At 46.5% G+C, this 18,707-nt stretch overlaps 1 protein-coding gene across 1 annotated transcript in view; it reads left to right on the top strand.

Moving 5' to 3' along the window:
* Window positions 1–1,743: 1,743 nt before the first annotated feature.
* DEDD2 (death effector domain containing 2) overlaps window positions 1,744–18,707 on the top strand; it is a 49,170-nt gene continuing 32,206 nt past the window's right edge. Inside the window, exon 1 of the mRNA XM_068241487.1 lies at window positions 1,744–1,885. The gene's annotated coding sequence lies outside the window, so the exon portion shown is untranslated. The remainder of the gene's footprint in view (window positions 1,886–18,707) is intronic.

Here is an 18,707-nt window from a genome sequence, read left to right as displayed (position 1 = left end):
GAGGAGGGTGCCTCTGGAGAGGAGCCGAAAAAATGATTGAGGCGCCAGCCACGCGGATGCGGTGTGTGGGATGCGGGTCCAGCATCATATTTCTCCCTCCCTCTGAATGTGCCCCCCAGTGTCCCGTTTGCAGAGTAAAGTGCACAGCAGAGTGGGCTGTCATCTTACCATTGATCCTCGCGTAACGGCATCTGGCTCTTCTCTGCTTCCTGTGATGTCACAGGAAGTAGAGTGAAGCCAGATGCCAGTAAGCGAGGATCAATGGTAAGATTAAATGAAAGAAAGTAGGGAGGCTGGCATCTTACTATTTTGGCAGTTAAAGTGCCGTTCAGAAAATGCTTTTGAAAACAAAGAAAAGGAGAATCCCTCATGAAGAGATGGACTAGAACCTGTTCTTCTGTCAGATTTAAATGCTTACTTTTTTTAGTTGGAGTGTTCCTTTAAACTGTAAAACAAAGCAGAAGTAATGACCCCTTGACCTTTCCTGCAGTAAAATCTTAAAGGGAACCTGAAGCGAGGAAAATTATTTAAAATAAACTCATGACATAGCTGCAAATGATTATTATGCTGGGCATACACGGCTCGATGCCCCCTTATCAATCGAGCCACTGATGGCTCGATTGATAATATCCGACGTGTCCGATCACTGCGGGGATCGATTCCGTGCTCGATCCCTGCAGGCGGACAATAGCGGCGAATCGAGCGGGTGATAAGAAGCGCCGGCGGGGACGAGCGGGAATCGATCTGCGCGCATGCTCGGGGACACGGCGGGGGTCGATCCGGCTGCTAATCTGCCGCCGGATCGACCCGTGTATGCCCAGCATTACATACTAACCTCAATGTCAGTTCCTCTCAGAAGCTCACCATTTTCTTCTTACAGTGATCCCTTCCAGTTCTGACAATATTTTGTCAGAACTGAAATATACCAGTTGCTGACAGTTATTTATTAGCAGCTGTCAGTTATAACTGAATGTGCAAGGTAATGTCCATGTCGACAGTAGTTCTGAGCCTGCGCAGTACAGCCCGGAGGACGTCCGATGACGTCAGCGCGCCGGCGTGACACGCATAATGGAGCGCAGAAGAAGCCCGACCTGGCCGCCGGCCTGGCCAGGTCGGGTCGGCCACCGGGAGCCTGCGGAGCGGCACCGAGGGCACCTCCTGCCTGCCACGGGCTGGAGGAAGCCCCAGGTAAGTGTATTTGGATTTTTTTTTATTGTCCCTGAACCTTCCTTCCCTTTAACATATTTTTCACTATGAAAATATTTACACAGATCTGTACATGAGTCCTGAAACAGGGACAGATGAGGAAGAAAGAGGGACAGAGGAATTTGGTTTCATAACAACCCAGCCATGTAAACAAAGCTTGAATAGGCTGCTTCCTGCTGCAACTCATACGTTACACATACAATACTCGTTAGCAAGACAATAAACACTAAACACTATAAATTGTGAAAGAGGAAGGAAACAATTCCAGTAAACAATATTGACGTGTCACACGTCTCCATAGCAACAAGGCGCTCACGCTGACTCCGCAATGTCTCTCATGTGCCCTTCCACTACTACACTCCGTATCTGCCTTCTGTGAATCACACTTACATAAACGGAGCACTAGCCCACCTCCCATTGGCTGCAGAGTCCCCTGGCCGTCACGTGCGCCTGGCCGGTTGGCTGCGTGACTGAAATGCCAGCCTTCTCCAGAGCTGGCTTCTGCGCCTGCGCAGGACACGAAATGGCGGCTGAGGGAGTGTACATTCTGTTTGCGTGACATCAGTTGAGCACTGCGCTTGCGTGGTTGGTGGTAGAAAACACCAGAAGCTGCGTATCGCTGCGGAAAGCTGGTCAGAGCTGCTCGGTTCTGAGGCGAATCCTTGTGCCGTCGTGACTGGTAAGGGTGGTTGTGTCGCCCTGTAGGGAAGGTGTAGTGACTGTTTGAGGGGGCGATGAGAGAGGAGAGCGTCTTACGTGTCGAGAAAATGGCTGAAAGAGGAGAGCTGGAGAGCTGTCAGTGCTGATGAGAGACCATAAAATGGCGGCTCTTCTGCGTTATTGCTCAAGCTCCCCGTTATATGCAAATACGTGTCCTGTTATTGCTATGAACAGTTCTAATGGGAATTGCCAGCCTTTTTTCTCTCCAATGAGTGGATTGCGCCAGAGAACAGTGGCTAAAGCGGACCTGTCACACAAATCTGTGACAAGAGTAGGTCAGCAATGAAAGGCAGTATGTTTAGCTTACTATTGTTAGTATTTGCAAAAGCCCAGTTTGATATAACCGTGTTCTCTCTTTTGACACTGATATTTTTTTAAGGTTTTTTTTTTTTTTTTTCTCCTAGGTTTGTTATATTTTGTCAAAGCAAAGCCAGCTAGTCTAATGGCTCATACACACGGGGTACGGCTGTCGCTGCAACCACGTGGCATGCGCGTGTTGTGGCGTCAGGTTGCCCGTGTGTATGACGTGCGTGCCCCGAACCGTAGCTGCTCAGAGCTGTCGTCAGGCGATTGACTTGTTCAATCGCCGGCAACAGCTGTCCCCGCAACTTCGCCGCAACTGTCGCTAGTCCGCTTGTGTATGCGGACTAGCGACAGGAGACCCAATGCAAGTGAATGGAGCATCCGGCTGGGGGATGCTCCATTCACAGACAGCTTCCGCTGCGTCTCTGCCTTTCTGGCGAGACGTGCAGATAGCTGTCGCCGCCAGGGAGCCGTCGCTCCCTGGTCTTTTGTAGCCATGCAACGGGGGACAATTGTGCCCCATGTGTATGTAGCTTAACAATCATCTGGCTGATACTCAGTGACTTAATAATGAAAGCATGTGTTTAGAACTCTTATGCTGGGTAGACACAATGCAGTGTCACGTCTGATCGATGGGTAATCTGACGCGTACATTTGAATACGGCGCTGGTAGACTTGGGCGCAGGATCCAGCTGTTAAATGGCTGGTCCTGCTTCTGCACAAGTCCGGGGCGTTTTAATTACTATTCCACCTCCAGGCCGACATGGATAGTGGGGGAATGAAATAATTCGGCTTCCAGCGATTGCTGGAGGCCGAATTATTGTGTTTTTTAAACAACTTCGGCTCCGTCTTCTGACGGAGCCGACCTTCCTCACTGAGCGCCGCTATAGACTGATTCCCATTACAGTCTATGGCGGCGCTGGCTGCGCCCAAAGCTAGCAGCGCTGAAAAGCACTGCTCTGAATCTGACATGAAGTTTCATCATGTGTACATATCCAAACTGCTCCTGATCAACAACGGGAAGCGATTTTTCGCTTGATAACTTTGTAAAATTGAGCCGTTGTTGATTGGGAGCAGATCGGAGATGGTGGAAATAAATGTCCGATTCTTGACGATAGGAAATAGCATTGTGTGTGCTCAGCATTAAGAAAATCCTGCGAGGGGAAAAAGTATATCAAATGGGTACTCACCTTGGAAGAGGGATCCAGAAGCTTCCCACTGGCCCTTATTAGCACTGCCACTTGTTGGTTTGCGCCAGCAGCATGGACCTGTTCGGGCTTCAGTGTAAAAAGCCGAGCCCGATCGGGTCTGTATTACTGTTCAGGCATGAGCTGTCAGTGCAGAAGCGGAACCAATGGGGCTTGGCTTTTACTGCTGAAGCCCAAGCAGGTCTGTGCAAGTGCACTGCAACTTTGTTTCTGGGGGACCCAGTGCTGGTAGTGAGGTGGAGGGAGATGGGAAGCCTCTGAAAGACCCATAGGCTTCCCTCTTTTTAAGTATCTATATTAGGCTTGCTTTAAACTGAATATGTTCCCCTTTTCATTGCTTGCATATTTGAGAGTAATGCATCATGGGAAACCACACATGCTCACCAAAGCCAGGGACCCACTACAGGTGCTTTGTTTAATTGCTACCACACTGCTGCAAGCAGCGTTTTGTGAGCACTCCACTGGTTGTCAGACCACCGCTATCAGAATCCACTATAAGATCGCTTTTCTGATCATCAAGCGGGTGTAGAGGGTTCCAGACCCTAAATCAGAGTTCCCCAACCCTGTCCTCAAGGCCCACCAACAGTACATGTTTTGCAGAAAACCACAAATATGCACAGGTGTGGTAATTAGTGTCTCAGCAGAGCTGATTAACTACCTCGGTGGATTTCCACAAAACGTGCACTGTTGGTGGGCCTTGAGGATAGGGTTGGAGAACACTACCCTAAATGATAAGAGATCTTTTAGGGGTTCCAGTCCCTGAAGGATACCTGATGCTCGTTGCTCCCCCTGTTCCTTTCTACCCCCTCCGGTACCTGTAATTGTCTTCCGGTCAGCTTGGTCGTGCATCCGTGCACCTATGCTGGCCGGGCTGCACGCGACAGTGAGCTCCCTGTACATGCGCGTGACGTCATGCGCTGAGCGATCCCGGCTGTGGTTGTTTGCTGTAGTACACGTGCAACCGGCCAGCACATGCGCACCGATGCACAATTGGAAGACAGGGCCTGAGGGCAACTACAGGTACCGGAGGGGGTCAGAAAGAACGGGGGAGAGGGGCGGCAACGGGCATCAAGACAGCTCACCATACATAAGGGAAGACGCCGAGAGCCCAGTATAGTGTAGTATGTACTGTAAATTGGGTATGGAAGGTAAGTATAGGTAGATTATACTCACAAACAAGGGTTACCGTCCAGGTAACCACTATGAAGGCAGGTGAGGAGATTAGACCTGTCCCCACTCAGGATTAAGAAGTCGCTCTCTGTAGATCGGGAAAAAAGAATTCCCCTCCACCAGGGGTGGAAACAACTGCAAAAGTAGTACAGAGGCGCCAACAGGGTAAAAACAATATTTCTTTAAAATGGATAAAATGAAGTAGGTAGCGGTGGACTTACCCCTCCAAAACAGACACAAAAATTGCTGTTTTAAGCAAAAATCAGTTTATTTACATACTCCGAACAAGGTGCAACGCGTTTCGCGGGTATATCCCACTTCCTCAGGCAATAAATAGGAGCATATCACCAATGCGGTCCGGTACATAGCCTGGCGCCTCTGTGGTATCTGGATCCATCCTTTAAAGTGGATCCAAGATGGAACTTTTACTCATTGCATAATTGTGCTCCTTTCCGATTGTTTATAGGGCATTCCTCAAGCCAAATACTTTTTTTGTTTTAATACTCTAATTCCCTATAAACTAAACAAGCCTCCCCACAGTTTTTCAGAGAGCCTCAGCAGTTTCAGACTGCAGCAAGGGCTCATGGGAGCTCAGTCTGGGCAGGGGGAGGTATTACTAGCCAGAGATTTCAGAGGGGAGGGGGGGGGGAATTAGGTTTTTTTCACAGGCTAAGTGCTAACAATGCAGTTGCGCTTGCCTGTGTATAATGTTTACAAATATGGCTGCTGTCATTGTATCACAGGAAGAAATAATCATATTCTATTGAAGCTGTTTGCAGCTAGATTTTCTGTGTAAACTATCTAAACTTTAGATAAGATATTTATATATAGACAAGTTACTTGTTATAGTTAGTTTTTCATCTCAGATCCACTTTGAAAGATGAATTAATGCAATTACTGGCACCTTCTGTTGAAGGCATTGGTCACAGTTCTCATTAATGGTATTCTACAGCTAATTATCCTCCAGTATACCATGGTAATCTGTTTCAAAGCAAACATAGCTATCAGCAGTTGCCTGGACCTTGACCTTACACCTCCCATATACACCCATTCAGTGACCTGAATGTCCTGAGTGCATGTCCCATATGACTGGGTATCCTGCAACAGTGTAAGCGGCAGCAAGAGGACGTTTGGTGGGTAGTTCTGTAGTTGCATATGGGAGCCATACATCAATCAATTTTGGCGGCTGATCGATGAAGAGACATCTCTCACTGATCAAATCTGATCTGAGAGCGATTTCTTTGCTGCCATTAGGTGCAGGCCGATCCAGGGTTGATTTTCCCCAATATACTTGCTGTACCTCTGAAATGGTTAAAAACAAAAGTGACATTTCTCCACTTGGGGATTGCAAACTTTGTCTGAGTTGCAACACATTTTCAGGGTCCATGAGGAAATGGAAACTGACATCAGCTACTGATTTATAAAGTGCCAACATATTCCGTGGTGCTGATTAAAACCTGCCAGATGTTGTTCTTCCTCAATAAGAGGTTATGTACAGTATGTGTGTACTTGTATATCACACAAATTCTGTTGGAATGACTGTCTAGAAGTGACCTCTTCCCATTAAAATGGACCTGAATTTCAAAACGTCCTCTGCTCTGAAAGATACGGAACAGCATAATAACCGTTAAACAAAAAATGTTTGTTACAACTGATACAAATCCTAAAATAAATCTGCACTCTCTACTTCCTGATTCATGGAAGTAGACATATTGTTAACAGCCTGTGCTTTCAAATGAGGTTATCTGCCATGGCAGTGATGTGACTTGAGAGAGATCAAATTACAACATGTGATTAGACACAAATGAGGGGGGAATTAAACAGGCTGAACTCTAAATACATTCAGTGTGCATTTTTCTCTGTTTTCCTTCTGTTCAAAAGTTCAGGTCCACTTTAATTGTTTGCAGATCCTTTTAACAGTTTCATTATGGGTGATGGTTATCTAGGTAATATTCTGTGCCACTTAGAAGGGTGCAAGTGGGAAAACTTTAAGCTGGCCTTAAGATCCGGACTGGAGGCAACGACTGGTCCGTCGTCACCTCCCGCTGGCGGATCGCTCAGAAACAGCCGTATCAGTCCGCCGACAGTGTGTACACACGCCGGACTGTCGTTGGAACGCTCACCCAGCGGGAGGTGACGATGGACCCGTCGTTGCCTCCAGTCCGGCGTGTGTACGGACCTTTACGCTTATAGATTGCCACAACCTTTAGCTGTAGGATAAAGTTATATCCAGTGTTCTCCCCAGGCTCTTTTAGCCGGGTGCTCCACCCGGCTAGATATGGTGACCACCCGGCTGTCATCGGCTAACCTCCTCACCACCTCCTATGCTGTAAGCAGAGTTGCCCTGCATTTTCATCTCGTCCCACCCGGCTGCTTTTTCATGCCACCCGGCTACTATTTCATGCCACCCGGCTGGAAAAAAATTCTGGGGAGAACACTGATATCTAACAGATTATGCAAAGTAAAGTGTTTAGAAAGTAGATGGAGAACTCGTAAAGGTCTAGCCTAGGAATGCATTCTAGTGACTTGCTACAATAAGAATCTGGTCAGACAGGAAGCTATGGGACACGTGTAGCAAAACAGAACACGTCATCGGCTGTACAGCTGATTCTGTATGTACAGCCTCTCGGCCTAGCGTTGTTGCTTGAGTGATCAGGTGCCAATCCCTATTAGGCGATATAAAAAAAAAAGAATGGTATGAACAGATCTTGAAGAGTACTTGGGCAAAGGAGACCTTCTGTGCCGCGCCCCCTTCCTTCGGCAATATGGTAAAGGCCATGTTTTTGGAGACAGTTGAAGCTGTTCAGTCACCTCTGCCTGTGTGGCCATGGCTCAGCGGCATCTGATCTGAGGATGGGTTGCGGTCAAACAGGTAGGCATGGCATGGTAGTCTTGCCGGCCAGTTAGGAAAAAATCGGCTGGTCCCAAATCTGAGGGGAGGCAGAGTGATCACCCATGACCCCTACCCCCCAAACCTCCATAATTTAGACAGAGCCTGACATGATCGTGCTACCGTGGCCCGGGAGCGTGCACTGAACGCTCCTGGTTACAGGAGCATGATTGCGGGAGGCATGCACAGAAGCCTCCAACCTGGCAGGTGCTGGTAGCGGGACCCTGAAGGAAGACAAAACTTCAGCGAGGGGCTAGGGGCTTGAAGGAGCCTCAGGTAAGTAAAGCTTACAATGCTTTGCTTACCTCAGGATTCCTTTAAGCTGGCCATACACTTATAGATTGCCACCCCAAGTGGCAAAACTATTGATTCCTCTCTGATCTGTTCAGAATTGATCCAGCAAAAGATCCTCACTGTGCATGCGCAACATCATCTGGACTGTACTGCGCAGGCGCAGTAGTTCTGCGGATTGCAGTCCAGATGATGTCAACGTGACCAGTGAGACGCATCCTGGAGTGCAATCATTGTAACTGGAATTCTGCTTCAGGCTTGGTTCACACTCTCCGGTGAATGTATTCACATTACTCACCGTTGTGCATCCAGCCCACTGCTGTCGCTGCCGACATTCAAGTTCTACCACTGCTGACGCTATTGCTGGGCTCGGGTACAAGCGTTAATAAGCTCAGAGTTCAGGCACAAACGTGTCCTTCCATCGGCTAGATCAAGGAGAATCCAACCTAGCAACAGGAAGGATTCTCATTGAACCAATGGCCGCCGGAGAGATATGTAAAAAAAAAAAGCGCACTTCCTCCTGCGCAGACTGGCTGCGACTGGAGGAAGTTATGGGACCCGGTACCAAAGCTGCAGGCAGCAAAGGACGGCGGCGTGGGAGCGGTCCGACCGCAAAGGGCTGGAGGAAGCCCCAGGTATGTATAAAACCTTTTTTTTTTTACCAGCCTTTGATTTCCTTTAACCACTTGCCGACCAGGGGAATTTTCACTGATCGGTGCTGCGTGGGCTCTACAGCCCGCAGCACCGATCAGGAGTGCAGCAGGGCGATCAGACTACCCCCCTTTTTTCCCCACTAGGGGGATGTCCTGCTGGGGGGGTCTGATCGCCGCCGGCCATTAGTGGGTAGCGGGGGGGGCTCCTCAAAGCCCCCCTCCGCAGCGTTTTGTGCGCTCCCTCCCTCCCCTTACCTCCCTCTCCTTTCCTGGGCTGCGCAGGACGGATATCCGTCCTGCGCATTGTGGGATAGGCTTCAGCCTATCATATGCCGGCGATCCCCGGCCAATCAGAGGCCGGGGATCGCCGATCTGCCTTACGGCGCTGCTGCGCAGCAGCGCCGTATCATGTAAACAGCGGGGATTTCTTCCCCGCCTGTTTACATTTTGCCGGCGAGCCGCTATCGGCGGCTGTTCACGGAGACACCCTCCGTGAACTGACATGGAAAGGCCGCTCGATCGAGCGGCCGTTTCCATGGTAACCCGCAGACGACCAGTTTACGCCAATCGGCGTTATCTGGTCGTCAAGAGGTTAGGTGACAAGACAATAAACTGTATAGTACAGCGCTGCAGAAGATGTCGGCACTATATAAATAATGCTTGCAGTTCAGTCTATGCACTCACCGAATTGTGTTGAATACAATTTAAAGGAGTGAGTACTCCCTGTCATACATGACAATCTGATCAAATTCCAGTCGCATAGAGATTGATTACCTTGGTATCTTTAGCCATAATTGTCCATTGTATGTTTCAGCTTTAGGGCTCGTTTCCACCATAGCGAATCCGCATGCGGCGCCGACATGCGGATTCGCTTGGTACATTGAAGTGGCCGGGGCTGTTTCCATATGTGTGACGTGCGGGAGCGATTTGGCGGTGGGCCAAATCTGCACGACGGGACCCACAGAATTCGCCTGCGTCGGGAATCCATGCGAATCGCCGCTAATGTATTTAATAGGGAAAACGCATGCGTTTTTTTACATGCGTTTTTACCCGCGATTCGCGTGCGATTTCGCACCTTTTTCAATGTTATTTTGCCCTGGCAGAGTCATGGTTAATTTCGCATGGCACCCTGCCATGCGAAATCGCACGTGAAATCGCGGGTAAAAACGCATGCGGAAACGCATCCGCATGCGTTTTTACAAGCGTCGGGATGCCGGCGAAATCGCGTCGCAACAGTGGAAAAGGGACACTATCCCCAAGTCCTCAAGATAGTCATAACTTTATACTTAGTAACTATGCAATATCCCAGCCATTGTAAAATGTACAACATTATGGCCATCAACATCTCTCACCCACACTGGACACACATGATGTATATTTACCCATGTGCTGTACACATATCATCTACATTTGCCTGCATGCTATAACATGTGCCTTGTACGCTTACCCACCTGCTGCAACACCCCCCCCCCCCCCCCCCTCCCAATAGCCCCATTCCCTGTACCACTAGCTACCTTCTGTAACCACATGCTGCCCTGTACCTTTACCAACCCACTGTAACCACATGCTGCCCTGTACCTTTGCCTACCTGCTGTAACCACATGCCATGTATGCTTATCCACCTGCTGTAACCACATGGAGTGTATGTAAAATCATTCTGCGTTGTATGGACACAATCTACATACTGTATACCCATGTACTTTGAATACATGCATTGTACGTTTGCTGACACCTTAAAATATTCTACTTGTACCAGGTACACACCTGCACACCATATCCACATTTTTACACTAATTAAACACGTTTGTGCTGGTTTTCCTCTCAGCATTTGCAAATGGCTAAATGATGGGTACTGAAAAATGAATGGATGCCACAGCGAATGTTTCCATTAGTGTGATCTGTTTGCAAGGTGATTTTTCTCTCAATTGCAATCGCCATCCTGCTGCATTTGAGGCTGTGTTTACACTTGTCTGTTTTTCTGTGTGTTGTCTTCACAGAAAATCTGCAAACCAATGTTAATCATTGGGCCACTTCAGTAAGGCCCAGTGCACACCAAAAATCTCTAGCAGATCCATAAACGCTGGAGGTTTTTGAAGCAGATTTTTCAGAGAGATTCTAGGCATGTTTAGAGAGGTTTTCTTAGTGTTTTTGGGAGCATTTTTGTTTAGCAGATTTTATATATTGTTACTGAACAGCTACCGTAACAAAAGGCTTGGAAAACCGCTCTGATATAGCGTTTTTTCAGAGCAGTTTGAGCTTTTCCTATACTTTACATTGAGGCAGAAACGCATCTGCAAACAGCAAAAATGCTGCAGGAGCCACTTTTGCTAAAAACCTCAAACTGCTGGTGTGCACCATCCCATTGAGATACATTAGCCAAGCGTTGTCAGAGGCGGCAGCGGCTTTGAAATCTCTACCAAAAACGCTTGGTGTGCACTGGGCCTAAGATTCTAACCCCCCCCCCCCCCCCCCCCCCAGCCGGGTGGCATGAAAAAGTAGGCGGGTGGGACGTTTAGCGCATGGTGCATTTGATGTCACACGTGCACTATGCTGGCAGGCATATGGGGCCCTAATGAGAGGATGAACCAGAAGACGGATGGGCACAGAGCAGTAGGTGACATAGGACAGGTAATGTATATATGCATATTTATACACTAGGTGGAACGGCATCGGGGGGGTTTATCGTGTTCGTCACTTGTCCCGATATCCTCTTGCCATTACCTCTGTGCACTTGATCTATTAGGGCGGCCCTACATCTTACAGCTTGTTCGAACGATATGTGACCAATTTCTGCCCGAAATTGGTTATAGTGTCGATCAGGCATGCACTTGGTGGCACAGATTTTCATGCGTTTCAATTACAATAATCAAATCGGATGGTTGATCAGCCGCCAAGTCGCCCGATGTATGTCCATTCTACACAGGCTTCATTGTCCCTGCTCATGAGTATTGCATTTCACATGGCTTATTTCATATGGATGATATTTCCTGGGAGAAGGAGGGTTGTTTTGCAGATAGCGTACAGTGGCTATATATAACTGATCTACATAGGCTCCAGTGTGTCCCTGCTCATAATTATTGCTGTCCCAGGGTATTGCAGATAGTGTTTAGGGGCTATAGATATGATTATGATGATAACCCCTGCAGGAATAACACCCATGTGAATTAACAGCCATTTGGGCAGCACGGTGGCGTAGTGGTTAGCTCTCTCGCCTTGCAGCGCTGGGTCCCTGGTTCGAATCCCAGCCAGGGCACTATCTGCAAAGAGTTTGTATGTTCTCTCCGTGTCTGTGTGCGTTTCCTACGGGCACTCCGGTTTCCTCCCACATTCCAAAAACACACGGATAAGTTAATTGGCTCTTCCTAAAATTGGCCCTAGACTACAGTACTTACACTACATAATATAGACATATGGCAATGGTAGGTATTAGATTGTGAGCTCCTTTGAGGGACAGTTAGTGACTATATATATATATATATATATATATATATATATATATATATATATATATATATATATATATATATATATATATATATATATATATATATATATATATATATATATTACACTGTACAATACTGCGTAATATGCTGCATGTGTGAAAGACCTGTAACCTGATCTCCTCCTGAGTCTGGACTACGCTGATGGCAATCAAACCACAGCTTGTAAGCCTGGCTCTTCTCAGCCAACTTTAGTACAAAGAAAAAATGACTTGTCAGATCTCCTGTCCAGATGATCTGGCACATCAGACAGGAGAGTGCAACTTCAGGGAGGACTGTGGCTGGCCATAAATCAGCGTACAGGTCATTTGAGAACGGACTCACCAAGTGACACCTGTGTGCTGGCTGCTTCTCCACCCCTGCTCCATTGACTCTGCCTGGCTGTATCCTAACCTGCATATCCGCAGGGGAAGAATCTCCTTCGGCAGGAGCTAATGATCGGGCAGTTGAACCCAAGATCTTCCGGCACATTAGATAAGTATGAATACTGTGGCGGGGTTAATAATTGAGATGCGGGGCAAAAATGAGCAGCTGCGGAAAGGCATTTACATTTAGTACCAGGGGGATGCGGACAGGGGAAATCTCCCCCCCCCCTTGCCAGTCCGCCAACTTGCTCAGGCTCCAGCATCCCTGCTCTCTCTTTTTATTGACAAGATAGAGGTTCCATCATATCATCATAGATCTACTACTTATTGGAGGGCAGGAAGGAGAATCGGAGCAGGAGTCCTGCCCCTTACAACCCGCCTCGAGGTGACAGGCAGGGGAGCGCTCCTGCAGTGTATAGCGTCAGCCTTTGCTATTGTGCGAGGCTAGCGCTGATTGAAAGCAGGCAATGGAGCGCTCCTATGTGAAGTTTAATAAGGTTTACAGTGCTGGATTTTAGAAACCCCAGGTGAGCACATAACCGGCGGTGCTTCAAATCAGCTGGGCCCACCTAATTAGCCCTGGGGAGAACACTGGACAAGTGTGAATCCAGCCATACATGCGATTGTATAGGAAAATCGCATTGCAGTCGCACCCCTATGTGTCATCGTCCCCCCCCCCCCCCCACCCCGAAATGGCTATAGATATCTGCAATGGAAAAGACTTCAAAATGGCTAAAATACTTAGATTCCCAAGCAAACATTGTTTAAAAAAAAAAAAAAAAAAATTCCCCCAATTCTTGGTAGCATTCAACTGGTTAGTTTGGAATTTTAACTTGTAGGGTTTATTTGGGGAAAAGAAGCAACCTCCAAACACAACTCCTTACCACTTGGTAATAGCAACTGCGTCCGTTTCCACTGGCTGCAGAGTTATAATAATGGTGCGTTTGGGGGTAATAATCACTGCTGAGTCTCTCAGTATGAGCCTAAGGGGTTAATGATGATTTTCACCCTGAAATAAGAGCTCGAAGGCTGACAGCAGTGTGTTGCTCTCATCTCCACGATCATCTGGAATAATACGTATTATTATCCTTTATTTCTAGCTTGTGGTGGTTAATGACAGTTGTTGGTTCTTTCAGTTTGTGCTCTAGAAGGTAAAAAAAAAAATGGGCTGGTATTCTGCTACCATGTCTGATGTAGAACAGGTTCTTCCAGAATTGAGATTGTAAGCTGCTTCTGGTTAGAGATTAACGCCAGTTTATTTTTCTCTGTAAAGTGCTGCAGAATGCTGTGGTATATAATTAGTACAGGAGGAGAAATATGTTGCCAGCCTTTTTTCCCAGAACGTCATTGGACAGCACCCCTGGATGAGACTTGTCTCCCTCCCAATCGTGGACAGGAACTGCAAAAGAAAGATTTGCATAACAAATAGGCAGCCATATATAAGCTACTAGCTTACCCTCAGTACTTCAGTTCAGTTTCCTGTCCCGGACGGAATGCAGAGGAGAGGTCTCCAGAGTGCTATCCTTGACAGGTGTTCAGGGGCAACGTCTTTCAGGGCTCCAGTTAGGCTGATTCAGGTGACAGTGGGAGCCCTGCAGCGTGGAGGAGGCTTCTCCGTGCAAGGCAGCGGAGATATAGCGCAGGCGCGCTTGGGAGACAAAGTACTTCCGGGTCTTCCCGGAAGTCGTCACGTGCAGCGTCCAGTGTGACTCAGATCAGGCGGCAGGCGGCCGCGGCGGTCATTGCGGATCAGCATCAGCTGATCCGCTAAGGTAACGGTTTACAGGCGGCAGGTGCCGCAGAAGGGGGATAATTATGCTAATACGCTTAAGCAATTAAGCGGCAGGTGCCGCGGCTGGCTAACCTTTGAAAGGCTTATGCAAATGAGAAACATGCTAATGAACTGAGTATTCAGGTGGCTGTTTGCATTTCTTTGTGTCATGTGATGATTATTTAAATCTGTTTCCTGACTCACTCTGGTTGTCTAAAGTGAGCATGGAGGACGCTTCTGGGTCAGCTCCTGCGCAGTCTGCCAGGCCAGCCCAAGATACCTCTCTGGCAAGTACTTATGTACAAATTGTACAGTGTGTATATATGTGTTTTTTTATATATACTAGAGAGGGTACTAATGGTTGGTTTGTTATTATGTTTTTTAGCCAGAAAAACATGAAAAGCCTGGAAAACAGGACAAATCTGACAAATCTTCCACACAGTCTAGTGGATCTAGTAAATCTGTGAAGAAATGTGCCATTTGCTCCTCTCGCTTGTCATCCTCTACCTCAAAAAAGCTGTGCCAGGATTGTACAAACAAACTGGTTAAGCATGAATCACCAGTAATCTTTAAGGATCTGATGGGATGGATGCGGTCAGAAATGTCTTCAGCCATCAAGGAAATTAAAGATTCTGCCATTTCTTCTCAGACTGTAGCTCCCAGCCCTGCTGAAATGCCTGGTCCTAGCAATGAGGTTCCTGTTAACCTTAATGTCAGTGGTTTATCTCCAATTCCTTTATCTTGTACTCCTGTGCAGGCTAGGAGAAGCAGAGATAGTGAGGTAGAAGGTTCTCAATTTTCTGAGGGAGAAATTTCTGCATTAGATGAAATATCTGAGGGGGAGGAGATGGATAAGACTGAAAAACCACAAAAGTTTGCTTTTTCTACAGAATTAATGAAGGATCTTTTGACATCCATGCATGAAACAATGGGTATTAAATCAGAGCAAAAACCCTTGTCACCCCTTGACCAAATGTATGAGGGATTGGCGGACCCCCAATCCAGGTTCATCCCGGTCCATTCTACTCTTAAAACTTTGATCAAGAAAGAGTGGCAAAATCCTGAGAAAAGGGCCTTTTGGCCAAAATCTTTATCTAAGCGTTATCCTTTTTCTCCTGATGACCAGGCTTATTGGGGCCCTCCGCCAAAACTAGATCCGTCCTTTTCCAGGGTTTCAAGAAAATCAGACCTTATGTTTGAGGATTTCGGAAACCTTAAAGACCCAATAGACAAGAAAATGGATAATGTTTTGCGTAGGGCTTGGGAGTCTGCTTCATTAACTTTTAAACCGGCAGTAGCATCGACAGCAGTGAGTCGATCTCTGAAGTCTTGGTTGGCAGAATTACAGTATAAAATAGCAAATGGGGTGTCTAGGGAAGAAATCCTTAATGACTTTCCTAAAATCACTAATGCCTCAGATTTTATGGTTGATGCAGCAGACGATACGGTTAAATTAACAGCCCGTACCACCGCACTAGTGAACTCAGCTAGAAGGGGAGTATGGGTTAAGACATGGAATGGGGATAACTCATCCAGATCTAAGCTTTGTGGTATCCCCTGTGAAGGAGATCTTCTGTTTGGGTCTAAGCTGGACGATACACTAGATCGTACAGCAGATAATAAGAAAAATTTCCCAAAGAAGCGCCCCTTTCAGAATAAACGGCCATTTCGGGCCCCCGCTAAAAATGAAACGGATAGTAAATCCTCCAGGGGTAGAAGATGGGCTCCTTACAGGCAACAAGGACCCCGCAATACCGCTACTAATACTAAAAAGACAAACAAACAATGACGCCATCATTCCGGTGGGGGGGAGAATCACCAACTTTTATGAAATATGGCAACAACTATTCACCAATCAATGGTTACTAAACATAATATTAGAAGGTTACAGAATAGAGTTTGAACATCTCCCCCCTCAAAACTTTGTCTTAACACCTTGTCCAAAAGACCCAGCCTTATTAGTAGCCCTCCAGTCAGAAGTAAAGTCTCTTCTTCAGAAAGGAGTAATTCGACAGGTTCCAGCATGTCAAAGAGAACAGGGATTCTACTCCCCAATCTTCCTGGTAAAAAAGCCTCAGGGAGCCTATCGATTGATTCTAAACCTAAAGAAATTGAATCTAAAAGTCAAATACAGGAAGTTCAGGATGGACAATATTCGATCTGTGGTTCATCTTTTACAGAAGGACGATTTTTTGGCATCCCTAGACCTGAAGGATGCGTATCTACATCTACCAATCCATTTATCCTGCCAACAATACCTGAGGTTTGCCGTGTGGATGGAAGGAGAGGTAAGACATTTTCAATTTAATGCCTTGCCTTTCGGACTATCGTCTGCCCCATGGCTATTTACTAAGGTTATGTCTGAAGTATTAGCTCTTCTCAGGTTAAGACACGTTAATATTGTCGGTTACCTTGATGATTTTTTATTATGGGGTTCTTCTGAAAAATCCGTTAATGATCAGCTTTTTATAACTCTGGGCGTCCTCCAGGAGTTAGGTTGGTTAATTAATTGGGAAAAGTCTGCTCTGATTCCTTCCCAGTGTCTAGAATTTTTGGGTTTCAATATTTCTACCAGAGAAGAGAAACTGTTGTTACCTGATAGGAAGATCATTGCTATTTTTAATAGTATTTTCTCATTTCAGAAATTAAGAAGCATATCGCTAAGAAAAGCCATGGCTCTTCTAGGACTTCTAACCTCTGCCTTTCCGGCGATCCAGTGGGGACAGTTCCATGCGAGATTTCTACAAATATGGATTTTGAAATCTTGGAACAGGTCTCTGGTGACTCTAGACAAGAAGATCATCATTCCACAAAGTGTAAAGACTTCCCTTATCTGGTGGCAACGTCTGGATCATCTATCTCCAGGTCATCTATGGAATTATCCACAACAGAATACAATCACAACCGATGCCAGTTTGTGGGGTTGGGGAGCCCACTTCAATTCTCTGCCGGCTCAAGGATCATGGAATATGACAATAAGGTCACAGTCATCGAACAACAGAGAGTTGCAAGCAGTATGGCAAGCCTTACTACATTTCGGCCCCCTAATAGAGAATTCTCATGTCAGAATAAGAACAGACAACAGGAGCGTTGTAGCTTTCCTGAACAGGCAAGGGGGCACGAGGAGTCAATCCTTATGGGAAAAGACGGCAAAGATCCTATTCTGGTCAGAGAGAAATCTTTTATCATTAACTGCGATACATTTAAAGGGAACCTCAAACCACTTGGCGGACTACCTCAGCAGGAGGAAGTTAGACTCGAACGAGTGGTCACTAGATCTGGAAGTTTTTCAGCAAGTGACGTTACAATGGGGTTGCCCAGAAGTAGACCTATTTGCAAGGAGAGCGAATGCGAAATGTCAACAATTTTGTGCCCTGTTTCCAGAGGACCTACCTTGGAAAGTAGACGCCTTCTCGATCAATTGGGGAGAGTTACTGATGTATGCATTTCCTCCAATACCATTGCTACCACGAGTAATAAAAAAGATTATTCAGGACAAGGCTCGAGTAATCCTGATAGCTCCACTATGGCCAAAGAGACCATGGTTCACGTCACTAAGAACACTAGCGGTTACAGATCCGATAGTCTTTCCTCCCATACCTCACTTGTTGTCCCAGGGTCCAGTGTGGCATCCGAGTTTAAACAGCCTTCACCTTTCAGCCTGGAAGCTGAATGGGGCATCCTGAAGTCCAAAGGCTTTTCAGACGAATTATCAGAAACTTTGATACAGAGTAGGAAGAAGGTGACTCGAGTAATATACCAAAAGGCCTGGAGAGTGTTTAACGAATGGTGCTCGGAAAGATCTTGTGACAATACATCACTTAAATCCGTATTAGAATTTCTTCAGTGTGGATACAAGAAGGGGCTTAGTATAAGCACTCTGAAGGTACAGGTATCTGCTCTAAGCGTATTTCTAGAAAGACGGCTGGCAGAAGAAAATCTAATTTTAAGATTCTTCCAAGCTTTAAAGAGACTGAAACCAGCAATCAGGTCCAGAATACCCTCATGGGATTTAAATACTGTCTTACAGGGGTTATGTGAAGCCCCTTTTGAACCATTATCACAGATTTCGGATAAATTTCTTACTCTAAAAACCATTTTCCTGCTAGCTATTACTTCAGCTAGAAGAATAGGTGAATTACAGGCATTGTCTATTAAAGAGCCCTACTGCGTCATTTCTGAAGATAGAATTACGTTACGCACGGATGCAGCGTTTCTACCAAAGGTTGTTTCCTCATTTCACAGGAATCAAGAAATCTTCCTTCCTTCCTTTTGTGAGAATCCTAACAATGACAAGGAAAAGAGACTTCATTGCCTGGATGTGAGGAGATGTCTTATACAATATATGGAGAGAACAGGTCCATGGAGAAAAACTGACGCAATGTTCATTCTATTTGCTGGGAAACAAAGAGGCAACAAGGCGTCCAAAACGACTCTAGCACGATGGATCAGACAGGCTATTACATTGGCATATCAAGCTCAAGGGAAGCAGTTAGGGTCTTCAATTAGAGCTCATTCTACAAGAGGAATATCGACTTCCTGGGCAGAGAGGTCAGGGGCATCAATAGAACAGATATGCAGAGCTGCTACCTGGTCAAGTCACAATACCTTTGTGAGGCATTATCGC

Source organism: Hyperolius riggenbachi, chromosome 6, assembly GCF_040937935.1.
Source record: "Hyperolius riggenbachi isolate aHypRig1 chromosome 6, aHypRig1.pri, whole genome shotgun sequence".
In the NCBI taxonomy this organism is placed as follows: domain Eukaryota; kingdom Metazoa; phylum Chordata; class Amphibia; order Anura; family Hyperoliidae; genus Hyperolius; species Hyperolius riggenbachi.
Note: the sequence above shows the minus strand (reverse complement) of the source record. Positions and strands in the feature narration are given on the sequence as shown.